We start from the raw sequence: 17,725 nt of genomic DNA, 5'->3' as shown, positions 1-17,725 counted from the left end.
CTACGAGCAAACCCTCGACGGCCCTTGCAAGTTCCACAGCGGCGCGAAGCCGTCCAACCACACGACCCGGAAGTGCCATTGGCTCACCCGAATCTCTAAGGGCGAGGGGCTCGTGCCGCCTCCGCCTGCCGGCCCGCCGCCTCCGCCTCCGCCGACTCCGGCCGCTCGGCCCGCAGTCGGAGCCGTGCATGACGAGTTCCCTGATGAGCAAGCAACCTACATCGTCTTTACAAGCCAGCCCGAAGACCGGCGCAGCAAACGCCGAGAGCGCCAGGAAGTTGGCGTGGTCGCTGCCAACCCCGCTGGACACATGCATTGGTCAGAAAAGCCCATCAGCTGGAGCCGGGCCGACCATCCGGAGGTGATGCCGTCTCCCGGCTCTTATGCTTTGGTCCTGGAAGCCACCCTTGCAACGGACAGACGCACCGCCCGCTTCTCCCGTGTGTTGATAGACGGCGGGAGCAGCATCAACATCCTGTATCGTGACACCCTGGAGAAGCTAAACGTCAAGACAAAGCAGCTCACGCCCACTCGGACAGTGTTCCACGGTATCGTACCCGGCCTGTCCTGCGCCCCCATTGGCAAAATCAAGACTGATGTACTTTTTGGGGACAAGGAGCATTTCCGCCAGGAAGCGATCTGGTTTGAAGTGGTGGACCTGGAGAGCCCTTACCATGCATTGCTGGGCCGACCTGCCTTGGCCAAATTCATGGCAGTTCCCCACTATGCATACCTCAAGATGAAGATACCAAGCACCAAAGGTGTCATCACCGTAGCCGGTGATTACAAGAAGTCCTCCGAGTGCGCAGCGGCCAGCAGCCGGCTGGCCGAGTCCCTTGTGATTGCCGAAGAGAAGAAGATGCTGGACCGAGTCGTGGCCATAGCCGGCAAGCAGTCGGCCGTGTCCCCCGACCCTAAGGAGCATGATGCTCAAGGATCTTTCCAGCCAGCCAAGGAGACGAAGAAGATACCTCTTGACCCTGAGCATCCAGAGAGGTTTGCCGTCATCGCGGCAAACCTGAACAGCAAATAGGAAGGCGAGCTCGCCGATTTCCTCCGTGAGAATCGGGACATCTTTGCATGGTCCCCCAAGGACATGCCGGGTGTTCCTAGGAAATTCTCCAAGCACAAACTACACGTTCGAGAAGACGCAAAGCCAGTCAGACAACCCCTTCGCCGACTGTCGGAGGAGAAACGCAGGATTGTAGGGGAGGAGATAGCCCGGCTCTTGGCGGCCGGCTTCATCATGGAAGTTTTCTTTCCAGAGTGGCTCGCCAACCCGGTCCTTGTGCTAAAGAAGAACAACAAGTGGCGCATGTGTATAGACTACACAAGTCTCAACAAGGCCTGCCCCAAAGATCCCTTTGCCCTGCCAAGGATAGACCAAGTGATAGACTCCACAGCCGGATGCGAGCTGCTGAGTTTTTTGGATGCTTACTCTGGATACCATCAGATAAAGCTGGATCCGGACGACCGCCTGAAGACCGCCTTCATCACGCCATTCGGAGCCTTCTGCTACCTGACTACGACATTCGGCTTGAGAAATGACGGTGCCACCTTTCAGCGTTGCATGCAGAAGTGCCTCCTCAAGAAGCTCGGCAGGAATGCTCACGTTTACGTGGACGACATCGTGGTGAAGACGGAGAAACGCGGCACCCTGCTGGGAGACCTCAAGGAAACGTTTGAGAATCTACGCCGGTTCCAAATCAAGCTTAACCCCGAGAAATGCGTGTTCGGGGTGCCAGCCGGCCAACTCCTAGGCTTCCTGGTCTCCGAACGCGGCATCGAATGCAACCCGGTGAAGATCAAGGCCATCGAGAGAATGGCGATCCCTACCAAGCTTTGAGACATTCAGAAGTTCACCGGGTGCTTGGCCTCCCTGAACCGCTTCATCAGCCGGCTCGGAGAGAAAGCTCTCCCCCTCTACCGCCTCATGAAGAAGAGCACTCACTTCGAGTGGAACGACCAGGCCGACCAAGCTTTTCATGAGCTGAAGAAGATGCTGGCCACGCCGCCTGTCCTCGTGGTGCTGACTGAGAAAGAGCCCATGATCCTTTACATCGCCGCAACCAGCCGGGTGGTCAGCACCATCATCGTAGTCCAGCGCCCAGAAGAAGGCCGAGCCCAGCCAGTCCAGAGGCCGGTGTATTATTTGAGCGAGGTGCTGTCCGCCTCAAAGCAGAACTACCCGCACTACCAAAAGATGTGTTACGGCGTGTACTTCACCGCCAAGAAGCTGAAGCCCTACTTTCAAGAGCATCCCATCATGGTCGTATGCACTGCCCCGCTAGCCGAGATCATAGGCAGCCGGGATGCATCCGGCCGGGTGGCAAAATGGGCCATCGAGCTGGCCCCCTACACGATCTTCTACCAACCCCGCACTGCCATCAAGTCCCAAGCACTGGCCGACTTCCTCGTCGACTGGGCCGAGACCCAGTACCTACCGCCGGCTCCCGACTCCACCCATTGGCGCATGCACTTCGACGGGTCCAAGATGCGCACCGGCTTGGGAGCCGGTGTCGTCCTTACCTCTCCCAAAGGCGACAAGCTCAGATACATGCTACAGATCCACTTTGCCGCCTCCAACAATGTGGCCGAGTATGAGGCGCTCATACACGGGCTCCGGCTTGCCAAAGAACTTGGCATTCGCCGGATCCTATGTTATGGCGACTCGGACCTGGTGGTCCAGCAATCATCCGGCGACTGGGATGCCAAGGACGCGAATATGGCGAGCTACCATTTCCTGGTCCAACAACTCAGCGGATACTTTGAAGGATGCGAGTTCCTCTACGTACCACGAGCCGACAACGAGCCAGCCGATGCCCTGGCTCGAATAGGCTCCACTCGGCAAGCAATTCCAACCGGCGTCGCTCTACAACGCCTCCTCAAGCCGTCTATCAAGCTGTCTCCGGAATCCGATTCCATCTTCGTGCCACATGACCCCGATGTGGCCGGGTCCGGCTCGAAGAATCAAGTAGCCGACCCCAAGACCCCCGTAGCCGGCCCGGCGACTTCGGCAGCCGGCTCGGGGACTTCGGCAACCGGCTCGGGGACTGCCACGACCGGCTCGGGGACTGCGGTAGCCGGCCCGGGGACTGCACCAGCACTACAGCCGGCGGCCGACTCCAGCACCTCACCGCCCAGCCCGCCCACCCTGGTGGCAGTAGCCACTTTGGCAGTAGAAGAAGTCGCGGCTCCATCATGGGCTCAGTCCATCCTCAACTTCCTAGTAAACCAAGACCTGCCGGCTGATGAAACAGAAGCAAGACAAGTCCAGCGTCGAGCCGGAGCGTACACAATCGTCAACAGAGAACTACTCAAGCGCAGCGTCACTGGAATCCTCCAACGGTGCGTCGAGCAAGAGAAGGGCATTGCAATCCTCACAGACATTCACCAAGGAGAATGCGGCCACCATGCGGCCTCAAGATCACTTGTCGCCAAAGCCTTCCGCCATGGTTTCTTCTGGCCGACTGCTTTGGATGACGCCAAAGAATTAGTCAAACATTGCAAGCGATGCCAACTCTTCAGCTCCAAGCAACACGTGCCGGCTTCGGCACTCAAGACCATTCCCCTCACTTGGCCCTTTGCCGTTTGGGGACTGGACATGGTGGGCCCATTCAAGACGGCGCGCGGCGGCATGACGCATTTGCTCGTCGCCGTGGACAAATTCACCAAGTGGATTGAGGCAAAGCCGATCAAGAAGCTGAATGGGCCGACTGCCGCGACGTTCATCGCAGACATAACAACTCGGTACGGCGTGCCGCACAGCATCATCACCGACAATGGCACGAATTTTGCCAAAGGAGCCTTGGCACGTTTCTGCGCAGCCCAAGGTATCCGGCTGGACTTAGCATCCGTCGCCCACCCGCAGTCAAACGGCTAGGTCGAGCGAGCCAACGGCCTCATCCTCTCCGGTATCAAGCCTCGACTGGTCATACCTCTGGAGCGCTCAGCCGACTGTTGGCTCGATGAGCTGCCGGCTGTCCTCTGGAGTCTGCGCACTACACCAAACAAGTCAACCGGCTTCACCCCTTTCTTCCTTGTGTATGGTGCCGAGGCAGTCATCCCAACTGACATCGAGTTCGACTCGCCTCGGGTAACCATGTACACGGAAGCGGAGGCCAAGGAAGCACGAGAAGACGGCGTCGACCTGCTGGAAGAAAGCCGGCTGTTAGCCCTCAGCCGGTCTGCAATCTACCAGCAGGGTTTGCGCCGCTACCACAGCCAGAAGGTCAGGCCAAGATCTTTCCAAGAGGGCGATCTTGTGCTCCGGCTGATCCAGCGAACAGCCGGCCAACACAAGCTCTCAGCCCCTTGGGAAGGCCCCTTCGTCATCAGCAGAGCTCTAGGCAACGACTCCTACTACCTGATCGACGCACAGAAGCCGAAGGCGCGCAAGAGAGATGACTCCGGCAAGGAGTCGGAACGACCATGGAACGCCAACCTCCTCCGAAGATTTTACAGTTGAAATGCAGTATGTACCGCGCTAACTTTTGTATTAAGTACAAGACAATAGGCTTCCCGAGGAGGGCTCGGGGACTGCCATCCCTTATTTATGAATGAACAGTATCATGCTTATGACCTTGTCGTGTCATTTACTTATTCCGTCCGGCACCGAGTTCGACTAGTCGGCTCGGGGACTCACCGACTGGAGTTATGTTAGAACTCCTACCCGCAGTCAGACAAGTAGTGTGCCGGCTCCCAAGCCTTCTCTTGCCAAAAGTCGCAGTTCGAAGAACCAGCTGTCCGGCGGGCAAGAGTTAAAGGCAGGAACGGGCGCCCACACGAAAAACGGCTAGGGACTAACGGACTAATATAACAAAAGCTGGTTTTTCTCACACCGCCGAATAGCTACCAGAGTAGCCGGCCGGCCGGTTTCCATTCACTTCACTTCAATCCAAGAAAGCTCAAGTACTTGCCTCCCCAAAGAGGGAAGGCGGCAAAGGAAAAAGCCTAAGGATAAAATGCATACGCGAATGGAAACCAAACATGCACATGATAATATTTACATAAAAAGACCTCCGAGAGGCCAGCATTCAACATAGTTTGGATACACCCCCAGTGGGTGGAACTGCGAAAACTTAACAAAGATTGTTCAAAGATAACAAGGCAGGAAAGATAAAGACGGCAGGTTAAGCTGGCGGAGCAGCCGACGAGCCAGACTGGTTGGCGGAGATGGTCGTGCCGGCTGAAGGAGCGGCCGGCTGGCGAACTTCGGCTTTGTCGCCGCCTCCCACAGAGGGCGCGCTTCCACGCGCCTCGTTGTTGGAGGCGCGGTCGGCCTGAGGTCGGCCGGTTGTTCCACCATCCGGCTCGACGTCTTCGCCGTCCTCCTCTTCGTCATCCTCGCCTTCGTCGCTGGAGGCAATCTCCTCCGCCGAGTCCTCGCCCACCGCCGGGTTCAGCCCGAACCACTCCTCCGGCTGAGCAACACTGTCATCATCGATTTCGGGTGCGAAAACGCTGATGTCGGTGCACTCGGCGATCGTCGAAGCTCATTGGGCGATAGCCGGCCTCACCTCCTCCAGCTCCACATCGACCTCCATCCTCCAAGTGCGCAGCTGGTCCAGGCTCAGCCTAGGGTACCAAGCCCGAACGAACTCCAACGCCCGCCCGGCTACGAGGCGGGCCGCCGACGCCTTCCAAGCCTCAAAGCGACCAACTGCGACCTCCAGCCAGTCGGCAGTTCGGCTTGGGGTGCGGGGGATCGTCTCGCCGGGCCAGAGGGCGGCCAACACTTGCGCCCCGGCACGTTGGAGCCGGCGAAGCATCCGATGAGCAGGCTGCAACCGCGCCTGGATAGCCAGGAGCTGCTCCTCAAGTGTCCGGTTCGCATCCGGCGCGATGTTGGCTCCCGCCTGTCGACGCGCCTCGCGATGGGCCTCAATGCTTTGGGCGGCGAAGGCGGAGTAGCCAGGGAAGTAGTCTGCACCAAAAACAAGCAACAGCTCAAGATAAGTCAAAGAAACCCAAGCGGCAAGGGGCAGGGGAGGGCCGAGGAAGGCAGCTTACCGTCGATCAAGTCCTCGATCCGGCCGAAGCCTTCGTCCAGGGCTCACCGGGTCTCAGACCAGCTCGCCGCCACGATCTCATACTCCGCCATCAAGGCGGCTTCGCTTTCCTGCGCCGCCTGCAGGGCCGCTTTGTGCCTCTCCTCTTGGTCGGCCAGCTTCTTGGCTAGGCGATCCCGTTCCTGGACCAAGGCGGCGCACTCGGCCTCCTTGGTATGAAGGGCGGCCTTCGCTTCGCCGAGCTCCTTCCTCAAGTCGGCGTTGGCCCCTGAAGACAACGAAAAAGAAAAACCAATAAGAAAGAGTCGTCAAGAAAGATCCGACCCGACTGCGCAGCAGTCGGCCCGAATCTCGGGGACTACACCCAGTGGGTGCGCTGACGTGCCCCCATAGGAGACAGACAAGTTTGAGTCCTTACTTCGGCTGTCGGCCAGGTCGTCGGTCCTCCGGCTCAGCTCCCGAGCCTGGGAGTTGAAGGCGGCAGCACGAAGGTTGTGGTATTCCTGAAAGTTCAGAAAAAAGCAAAGTAAGATAGCCGTCGAGAAAGATTCGAACCGACTGCGCAGCAGACGGCCCGAATCTCGGGGACTACACCCAGTGGGTGCGCTGACATGCCCCCATGGAAGAAATTAAGAAAGTAAAGCAGCCGAGAACGAAGGACTCACCCGGATAGTGGCTCGCGTTGACAAGAACTCCTGGGTGAACTGTTGCAGCAGGGCGGCCTGAGCTTGCAGCCGGCTCCGGACCCCTTGAGCCGCCACATTCAGCTCGCCAGTTCCCCCGCTGGGAGTCCACTCGGATGTGGCAGTGCTGGCCACCTCCAGATCTTCCGGCGACTGGCCTGCGCTCGGGGCTCGGCGCAACTCCGGCGGAGCGGCGCCTCCCCCTGCGCGCCGGCCCGTCACCGGCTGCACCTCGAGGCCGGCTCTGTTCTCTGGCTCACCTCCGGCCGGCTCCTCTGGCGCCGCTGACGATTGACCGCCTTGGCCCGCTCCGGTTGGCGCTGCTGGCGGCGCTCTCCCCGCCAAGGCCACGGGGTCCTCCCCCCTCTCCAACAAAGGCGGGTCTTGGACGATCTCCTCCGCCAAGGGCAATGGGGTGTCGGGGGCTACGGCTCGGAGAGGAATGGCGAGCAGCGGAGGCTGGCTGCGTGAGCTTTCCGCCTCCGTCTCCGTGGTAGCCGCCTCCGTCAGGGCCTTGGCTTCCGCGTCGGCCTGCTCCCTCGCCGCCTGGGCGGCCGCCTTCTCCGTCGCCTCGCGCTCCTCCCGCGCTTCGCGGGCGTTCCGCTCTGTGGCCTCCCTGAGATCGGCGCGGGGGTCCACGCGGCGGGAGCTCGAAGACCCTCCAGCCGGTCCCACGACGGAGCCGCCCGGGCCCTACTCAAGGGAAAGCGGCGCCCTGTCCAGCAAGCGAGGAAAAGTTAAGAAGAATATTCGAAGAGAAAGAGAATGATGACGAGAATGCGGCAAGGCAATTGAAGACCTACACCGAGACCGCCTGGGGCTGCTTCACCGCCTTGCGGAAGCGGGCCGCCTTCGCGGCCGCCTCGTCTCGCTTTGTCGCCGCGGTGGAGGGCTTGGACTTCTTCGGCCGACTGCCGAAGAGGCCTAGAGCGGCCCGGCACTTCTGCGCGCCGCCGGCAGCCGGCGCGACAGACGAGCCCGCGCCCTGTTGGTCGGCCGCCGGCCGGCGACGCGGGGCGACTTCGGCTTCGAATCGCCCGGCCAGTCCTCGAAGCTCGTGGTGAACCTTGAGCCTCCGGGCTCGGCGCTGTCCCCCACAACGGCGTCTTCCATGGCGGCCACCCCCAAGTCCGGGTCGTCAACGTTATCCACCGTGCGGTCGGGGGCGTACTGGCGTTCAATCCCTGCCGCCCCGGCCGGCGGCGCAAGAAGAGGGTTCTGCTCAAAAGAACTGACTGGTCAGAGGCCGGCTGTCATGAAGCCGGCTGACGACAAAAAGAAGATAAAGAGAGAAACTTACCACGGGCGGAGGATTGGCGCGAGAATATGGCGCCTTGCTGTATTGCCAGTCCCCGCCGAGCTTGCAGTTGGCGATGTAATTAACCATGAGCGCCACCTCCGCGTGGGGCATTTCCCATGTGCTCAGCCGGCTTGGGTCGAAGCGGCCGCTCATCTGACACATCATATGGGGCCGACTTTGGAGAGGGAGAATCCGGCGCTCCACGAAGGCGGCCACCAAGTCGGCCCCGCGCAGGCCTTCCGACTGAATCATCACCCGAAGCCGGGAGATGGCAACGTTTCCGGCCGGAGACAGTGACCGGGACCGGAAACTCCACGAGGGCTGCTGCCAGCCGGCGGGCCGGCTACGTAAGCCGGCAGGTTGATGTAGTCTCCTTGCTCGGCGACGTTCTTCACGTAGAAGTATGATTTTTGCCAGACCTTCACCGACTGGATGAGGGGGATGGGCGGGAACGGGTTGTTCTCGCTCGCCCTCCTCATGGCGATGAAGGCCCCGCAGGGGGCGGGCACGCCGGCGACGACTGTGCCGAGCTTGCTCTGGAAGAACTCCCCCCAAAGCTCTAGTGTGGGGAGCAGCCCCAAGAAGCCCTCGCAGAGGCAGACGAAGGCCGACAGCAGCATCACCGCATTAGGCGTGAGGTGATGTGGCTGGAGGTTGTAGAAGTTGAGGAAGGAGCGCAGAAATCCGCTCGCCGAAAGGCCGAAGCCGCACAGGCAGTGCGAGCGGAAGACGACCCGCTCGCCCTCCTCCGGCGCTGGCGAGATCTCCGTCGCCGGCGCCAGGCGGACTTGCACGAGGTCGGCGCCGGGCAGGCGCCGAGTCTGGCGGAGGAACTCCACATGGTCGTCATGGACGTTGGAGCCGTCCCACGAGCTTGACAACGCCATGGGAGCGAGGCGGTGTAGAGACGCGACGGCGCTGAGACGGGAAGCTGCGGCGGCAGCGAGAGGCAGAAACAAGGGTTAGGAGGGGCGGAGCGGGAGAGAGCGTGCGAACCTCTGTCGCTCTCCCTCCTCCCCCTACTTATAGGCTCATGTGGCGGAGCCGAGGAGGCGCGGCGTGGGGAAGCGTGGGGATCGATCGTGCCCACTCCCCACGTCCCGCGATTGTTGAGCCTTAACGGCGAAACAAAACTGCCTCGAGAAGGCGAGCGGCCCCTGTGTGCCACGGAAGATCCGCGCCCGGACCAAGGCTCGCGAGTGGCGGGCCCGGGCCTGCGGCGGCGTCCCGTCGCACGCGTGCGCTCGCAGGATCCCGCTGCCACGTGGCCGCGGGGGGGGGGGCGTAGTCAGCGCGCAGGTCCCCCCTCCTCCCGCCTGTAAGACGCGGGGCTCTCTGAAGTCGGCATACGCCCGCAAAGCCGGCTCATCAGGATGGGAAGCTGACCAAGCTTCTCGTCCCCCTGCTTGCCTCGGAGCTCGATCAGCTTCGGGACCTGCTGTCGGAGTAAATAGCCATGGGTAGCCTAGTCGGCTCCCCCTGGCCCTTCTGAAAAAAGTTACGAGCCCGCCCGGCTCTCAAGAATCAAAGACATGGGGCCGCCTTCCCCTTGCTGGCTGCCACCCAGGCCGGTTCTCGGAAGGCGGTCCGACTTTAGCCCTCATGAGAAGGCCGACTCCAAGAAGCCGGCCATGAGAAGGCCGACTCCAAGAAGCCGGCTCCCCATAAAGCGGTCCAGACCATACCCACAAAAGTTTGCACCCACCTAACGGCGGTGCGACGGGGCGTGGCTACAGAAGAGCCTGCCACCCCCGAATCCCGGAGCACGCCTGGCACAGTGCGCCGTACGGGGTAGGCATGACCCGTCCGGCGCTGCACTGTTGCCATGTTGACCCTGGCATCACCCACGACGGGCCGCCAGCGTGGCCCACAGGCGGTGGGCCCCTTTGAGCAGAGAGACGCCCAAAGGCGGCCACGCCTCCAACCAGTCGGCCCAAGACAGAGCCGGCTCCCCACAGCCGGCTTGCCGCCTCCCTTGAAGAAGACGCCCCATTAAGGAGAGAAGACGCGGTAAGGCTACAGCGATCGCCTGACAAGCGGCGGTACTGTAGCCACGCTTACCACGATGAAGCTCACGTCAACAAGATGAAGCCACAGTAACCAGCCGCCGACCAGGCCCTGGACAGTGGGGCCTGCCTGTCGACCAAGGGGCCGGCAGCCGGCGGGACCCACCAGCTGGCGGGCCCCAGCAGCCGGCGCAGAAGCCGGCGAGCGCAGTCACAGACGGCTGGGCCCCGTGCCCAGTCGGATTACCATTGTACCCCCGGGGGGTAGGCCTATATAAACCCCCCGGAGCACCCATGCAAAGGGTTGGACCCCCCGCTAGTTCTAGACACCACACAGGGAGTAGAAGCAGGCTAGTCGTGCCCTTCTTCCTCCTCCCCCAAACAGCTCAAGGAGCATTGTGTAGCTACTTGATTCATCTAGTGAGCATGCGGAGACCCCGCAGAGCAGCAGTAGGGGTGTTATCTCCACGGAGAGCCCCGAAGCTGGGTAAGATCCGCCGGCGTGCATGTCTTCGCCTTATCCCGCTTCCAGGCACCGGCGATGTCTTACTGGTTCCCACAATGATAAGCCACCCGTTGGCATATGTCGCACCTACCACCTGACAAAAACACAAGGGGAAACACGGGAGGAAGCACTAAACCAACAAGTAATAGTCACACATATGCTAGATCCTCGAGTAAATGGAACTATACACGGTGCACAATCAACTAGGGACGATACACGGTAACCGGTCTTCTCCGTGAGGAGGTCTTGAATCCACGGGGGATCTTGCCTTAGAAAGGGGGCTTGAATCCAAAGGGATCTTCTCCGAAGAGGCCACGGTCTCTCACAAGGAGGAGATCCGATATGGATGAGCGTAGCTCTATCTCTCAAATTAGCTATCACAACGCTAACCCTAGAAAGTTGGGCAAGGTGGATTATATATAGTCTGGAGGGGAGAAGGGATACACGGGCCTCGGCCCTTCACTGTGCGTAGACAGGGGAGGCTGGATGTCCGGGCTGGTCAGGCCGGATGTCCGGGCTTTCAGGCGATGCCGGATGTCCAGGCTGGGGAGGCCGGATATCTGTGCTGGAGTGGTGGCATTTGTTGCTCTCCGGTTCGTAGGGGCCGGATTTCCGGGCTGGTGGCTGGATGTCCGAGGGCTCGGGAAAAGCCGGATGTCCGGGGCCTGTAGCTTCTGGCGGCTGTGCTGCTGTAGTGGATGACGCTCGAGGGGCCGGATGTCCGGGGTCTTGACCGGATGTCCGGGGTATGGGAGATGTTCTTGGCTCCTTCCGTTGGTTCTCCTTATCCGTGGACTTGGGGACTTGTACATCCTCATGCGCATCTTTGGGTGGGTCCTCTTGGTGCCTAATCATGCACAACACCTCGGACTTAGGTAGTAACCATGTCACATGCATAGAAAGTGGAAGTTCGGAGAGGAGTGAGTTCACCTTATCTTCGATAGCCTTGGGTCGGGCTCGTGTCATTCGTCCAAGTGGTGTCGTTGGAGGTGTAGGTGCGTCCATGGGGATGATCTTGGGTTGCTCCGCATCACAGTTGATGCATTTTAATTAAGTTAAGTGTCAAGTTCTCTACAACCGGACATTAACAGATTCCCATCTGCCCATAACCGTGGGCATGAATTTTGAAAGTTCAAACCCTGCAGGAGTGTCCCAACTTAGACCATCACAAGCTCTCACGGTCAATGAAGGATATTCCTTCTCCCAGGAAGACCTGATTAGACTCGGAATCCCGGTTACAAGAAATTTCGACAATGGTAAAATAAGACCAGCAAAGCCGCCTGGATGTGCCGACAAATCCCGATAGGAGCTGCACATATCTCGTTCTCAGGATACACCGGATGAGCCAGACTTCAGGTTGGCATAGACCCTGGTTGCGCAGGGGGCGTCGGACATCGCTCAAGTTGGACCAACACTTAGAGAAGCACTGGCCCCGAGGGGTAAAAATAAAGATGACCCTCAGGCTCCCGAAACCCAACGGAAAAAGGCTAGGTGAGGAAAATGTAAAACCAAGGTTGGGCCTTGCTGGAGGAGTTTTATTCAAAGCAAACTGTCAAGGGGTTCCCATAAAACCCAATCGCGTAAGGAACGCAAAATCAAGGAACATAACACCGGTATGACGGAAACTAGGGCGGCAAGAGTGGAACAAAAACCAGGCATAAGGCCGAGCCTTCCAACCTTTACCAAGTATATGGGTGCATTAAAGTAAATAAGATATAATAATGATATCCCAACAAATCCATGTTCCAAACATGGAACAGACTGCAACTTCACCTTCAACTAGCAAGGCTATAAGAGGGGCTGAGCAAAGCGGTAACATAGCCAAACAACGGTTTGCTAGGAAAGGTGGGTTAGAGGCTTGACATGGCAATATGGGAGGCATGATATAGCAAGTTGTAGGTATTGCTGCATAGCAATAGAGCAAACAACTAGCAAGCAAGGATAGAAGTGATTTTGAGGGTATGGTCATCTTGCCTGAAATCCCGCAAGGAAGAAGAACGAGACCATGAAGAAGACAATCGGACGTAGTCGAACGAATCCTCACAAACGCTACGTTATCGGAACCAACCTGAAGAGCAACACCGGAAAGAAGCAAACAACATGGTAAACAACCATCACATAAGCATGGCATGATGCACAACGAAGTATGATGCATGTCCGGTTTAATGATACATGGCAGGGTAAAGTGCACAAACAATCCTACAAATTAAGTGGAGCTCAATATGCAACGAGTTGCATATTGACGGAACACGACATGAATTTTTTAGTTCACTCCCGGTTATGTACTCAACAATATTAAATGTTGTTAAACATGGGAAGAGGTGAAGCATATGAAAACTAGCTATCTAAGCAAGTTTCAATGAGGCCGGAAATAACAGACAACAATTCCGGTAAATCCCCACATGCAATATTTGAATTTGCTACTGATCTGCCCTAAACACAATTTTAGAGTTATTAAACATGCAAAGTAATGCCACCATGTAAAACTATGCATTTTCTACCCCATTTACATATAAATTTTGTTAGGTTTGGAGCTACGGTTAGTTAGTTATGAATTAAATCATTTTAGCATGGCATTGGAGCAAATTAAATCAAACAGCAATTTAAACATGTCACACATGCATGAAAGTTGGATATTGTGAAACTAGATGAAAGTCTAGTCAATTTTCATATATAAATCATTTTAATCCGATGCACGGTTGTGGCATTGTTAAATGCAAGATCATGAAGGGGTTTTCTGTAAAACTGGTGGTCTCTGAATAATGCTAAAATCGCAGAGGAAAAAAAACAGATCGGGGCCAAAACTGGCTGGCCCGACGGGTAAAAAAACAAGAGGGGCGTTGGGGTGTGGCCTCACCATGGGCCTTGGCCCAGCCGGATCTTGGGCTGGCGCAGGCAGACGGAGCTGGGCCTCGGGTTGGGTCACGGCCCACCTGGACGCCGACGCAGAGGGAGACAGGATCGGGGCTCCTCTCGATCCGAACGAGGCATGACAACACTCGCCTGCGAGGGCGACGGGGACGGCAAGGTCAGAGGCAGATCCGACGGGGGAAAGCAGAAGAGGCGGTGGACAGCGCAAAGAGGCCGGATCTGGGACAAGGAGCTCGGATCCGGGACGGAGCAGAGCGGATCGAGGATCCGACGACGCCCTCCGATGGCGGCGCTGCAAGGAACAGAGGGAGTGAGGCAGGGAGGAAGAGAGGAGAGAGAAAGGAGCAGGGCGCGGGCAATAGGACCTTGGTCCGGCGGGGTTGCCGCGGTCGCCGGCGGCGTGGTAGAAGTCCGTCGGGGTCGAGGTCTTGCGGGGTGCGGCTCCGGCAAGGAATCGTCCAGCGGCGGCGCTGCGCGCTGGAGAGAGAGGCGCGGGAGCCAGGGGCGCTGGGCAGGCGGTTCAGGCCCAATTCGTCCCGGGCGGGCCGGTTGCGGGCCGCGGCGGGTCATGGCATTGGAAGCGGGCAGGGGGGCGCGTGGCAGCTGCGGATAGGGTGAGGAGGCTGCTGGCGGCGGCACTGGCGCGTGGGACGACGCCAAGTGGCGGCGGGGAGGTGGTCGGGCACGGAAATGGAGGTGGGTGGCGGCGCTGATGATTGGGCGGCGCGGAAAATGAGGAGGAGGATGGCTGCTGCCCAAAATGGCAAGGGGAGAGGTTTAAATAGGCAAGGGGAGACCAGCTATATTGCCACTATAGTTTAACAGTTGGGCTATCAAACAAGCTCCGAATGCGATGAAACTTGGCAGGCGACCCACGCCAACTTTCATCCCATTCTGAGAACATTTTACGGTCACTTATAAAATACTATTTCGGAGGGGTCGCGGGTGTGTGCAAGTGTGGTTGAGCTCAGAATGGACAACGGAGAGAACGAGCAGACCAAGACGAATGCAAGTTTGAAAACACGATGATGCAATGCGGATGATGACATGGTAAGATGCAACACGCAAGCGAATAACAAGACAACAACAGCGAATAACCGGAAGACACCTGGCGCAACGGTCTCGGGGCGTCACATCGGTCGCTCAGAAGGAAAATGAGAAGCTAAAAGGCGGCATGTTCGGTATGTCTTCCTCTCTTATTTAGAACAATTCTAGATGCCCATGTGTAATAGCTTAATTAGGAATGTCATGACTGTTGCCGCAGGCCTGTTGACTGGTCGGCCAGAGGAAGAAGTATCCGGATTTCAAGGCGAGGTGTTGAAGGAACTGTCTGTGGTACATGATCGGGCCGGGAAAGCTATGAAAAGTATGGTGAAGGCTTTATGGACATCTGATACCCCTCGAGAAAGTATGGAGGGCATGGTAGACCAGTTCAAAGGTGCCCGACGCCGATTCAAGCTATGGAAGACATCCGCCTGCCGCAAGGGCGGACGAGAAGCTTGGGCCATGTTGAAGACACGTTTCACCAAACTGAATCCAAAGCACATGGCCCGGGTGAGACCACAAGGATCAGACAGGAAAGAAATTCCAGTGAATTTGGCGTATGACCAAGTAATGGTAGCTGTGAAGTATTCGCAGGAAGACTGTAAATTAGACTGTCTTATAGATGGAATGGATAAGGAATATGTTTATGATTGAGTGTATTAATAAACCTGTACCTTTATCCGAACATGTAAAAAGCTTGTCATCTCATGTTTTTGGCTTTAACCTCCGAACCCAAAAAATGGTGAGTCTTTCCGGATACTTTTCAAAAAGAAGCATTTATTATGTCCGGAAACTAGCAACCCAGTCATTGTGCTCAAACAAACAAGAAGTTTTAGTTCGGGTTGTATGTTATATTACATATGTAAGAAAGATCTTCCATGAAAAATAGTTCCGTTAAGGGTTCCTTTCCTTGGGCTGGCATACTGCAATTACGCGTGCTGCGGTGTTGGAGTGGTTACAATAATGTAACAATCTGTCATTTGATTGCCAACCACTTATTCTCTTAAGAATACTAGCTTTCAGCTTCTCCCGTCTGAGGTACATGTCCGGTGACCCGGTTGCAACAATCGCAGAGGTGCTCCCTTTACGCCCTAGCCAAACAATTGGGAACGTAGGGCATAAACATAGGAGCCAAGCAACCCAGCTTGGCAAAAACTTAAGTCATAGAGGTTCATATAATGGAAAAAAGGATGTATATCAGCAAATGACACTTATATTGTGAGCTCCAGGCTTGGAATAATAATAAGCTCCGGTTAAAGAAGCCCCCTGGTCATGATAGGATATATACAATTAAGAATGTGTACCCCTCAAGTGTTCGGCTTATCCGGACATTTCGTGGAAATCATACAAAAACGAGAAAACAAAAAATAAATGAAGAGGAGAAAGAGGAACGAAAAAGAAGGATGGCCGAACTTATGCGTAGAATCTTCGGAGCCGAGCAGCGTTCCATGGATTTGGCTCGTGGCAATTATCTGATGCATTACGAAGGTGGTAGGCTCCTCCTATGAGAACTTGATCTATAATGAAGGGACCCTCCCATTCTAGTTTGAGTTTGTCCTTTTTCTTCTCCGGGAGGTGTAAAACGAGTTCACCGACATTATAGGTCTTGTCCCGCACTTCTCTGCTTTGGTATATCCGAGCATGTTGTTGATAGAATGTGGGACGGGCTTTTGCAACATCGCGCTCCTCCTCCAGGCCATCTAGGTCATCCTGCCGATTAAACCCACCTTCTCTCTCTTCATACATGCGCACTCGAGGTGAGTCATGAATAATGTCACAGGGGAAGACAGCCTTTGCGCCGTACACCATGAAGAAGGGTGTGTATCCGGTCATACGACTGGGCGTTGTCCACAGTCCCTAGCGTAAGGAATCAAGTTCCTCGACCTAGTGTTTATCTGACCCCCACAGGGATCGCACTAGTCTGGGTTTAATGCCACTCATTATCTATCCATTAGCCTATTCGACCTGACCGTTTGTTTGAGGGTGATCTACGAAGGCGTAATCGAGCTTAATGCCTGGGTTAGCACACCAGTTTTTCACCTCATCGGCTATAAAGTTAGAGCCGTTGTTAGTAATGATGCTGTGCGGGACACCATAACAGGGTACAACGCCGGATATAAAGTCGATCACCGGCCCAGCTTCAACCATTTTTACTGGTTTGGCCTCTATCCACTTAGTGAATTTATCCACCATAACCAGCAAATATTTATTTTTTTGGCTTCCCCCTTTAAGGGGTCCGACCTTATCTAGCCCCCAGACCGCAAAAGGCCAAGTAATGGGGATTGTTTTTAGGGCGGTGGGCGGCATGTGACTTTGATTGGCGAACAACTGGCATCCGACACAGGGATGTACAAGGCCTTACTTACGAGGGCCCAAGCTGTGGCGTGATGGCCACCGAGACCAGCCTGTATTTCGGCCAAGAGTTGTCGTCCCACCTCTTTAGAGATACATCTTTGAAGAACTCCAGTTGTACTTTTCTTGTAGAGTTCTCCTTCATGAACTTTGTAGACTTTCGAGCGTCGGACTATGCGATGGGCCTCATTCTGGTCATCAGGGAGCTCCCGCCTATTAAGGTAGGCTAGGAAGGGTTCGGTACATGGAGTGATGATAGCCATGATTAAATGGGCGGAAGGTGTCATTTCGGTGTCCGAGCCCCCGATGATATTAGATTTGTGTTCGGCAACAAGGGATGTGATAGACTCATGACTAGTATTGCCGCTCTCGTCCTGCCATATGACAGATGGCTTGAAGAGCCTTTCCACAAAGGTGTTAGGTGGGACGGGGTCGCGTTTAGCGCCCATTCGAGCAAGGATGTCCGTTGCCTGATTATTTTCTCGAGCAACATGATGAAACTCGAGCCCCTCAAACCGAGCTGATATTTTGAGTACGGCGTTGCAATATGCCGCCATCTTTGGATCTTTTGCATCGAAATCTCCATTTATTTTGTATATCGCGAGGTTCAAATCCCCACACACCTCTAGGCGTTGTATGCCCATAGAAACAACCATTCGGAGACCATGCAATAGTGCCTCATATTCAGCCGCATTGTTGGAGTCCGTATACATGATTTGTAATACGTAACGGACTGTGTCCCCTCTAGGGTATGTTAGGATGACACCAGCCCCCAATCCGGCTAACATTTTAGAGTCGTCGAAGTGCATCAGTTGCAGTATGTTTGTACTCTTTAGGGAGTTCTGCTTCTGTCCATTCGGCGACAAAGTCGGCCAACACCTGAGATTTAATAGCTTGGCGTGGCTCGTATGTTATTTCAAATGGTAAGAGCTTGATGGCCCATTTGGCAATGC

Source organism: Triticum urartu, chromosome 4A (genome assembly GCF_056163025.1).
Source record: "Triticum urartu cultivar PI428250 chromosome 4A, HENAU_Tu73, whole genome shotgun sequence".
NCBI lineage: Eukaryota > Viridiplantae > Streptophyta > Magnoliopsida > Poales > Poaceae > Triticum > Triticum urartu.
The sequence above is the reverse complement of the archived record's forward strand: the minus strand, read 5'-3'. Positions refer to the sequence as shown.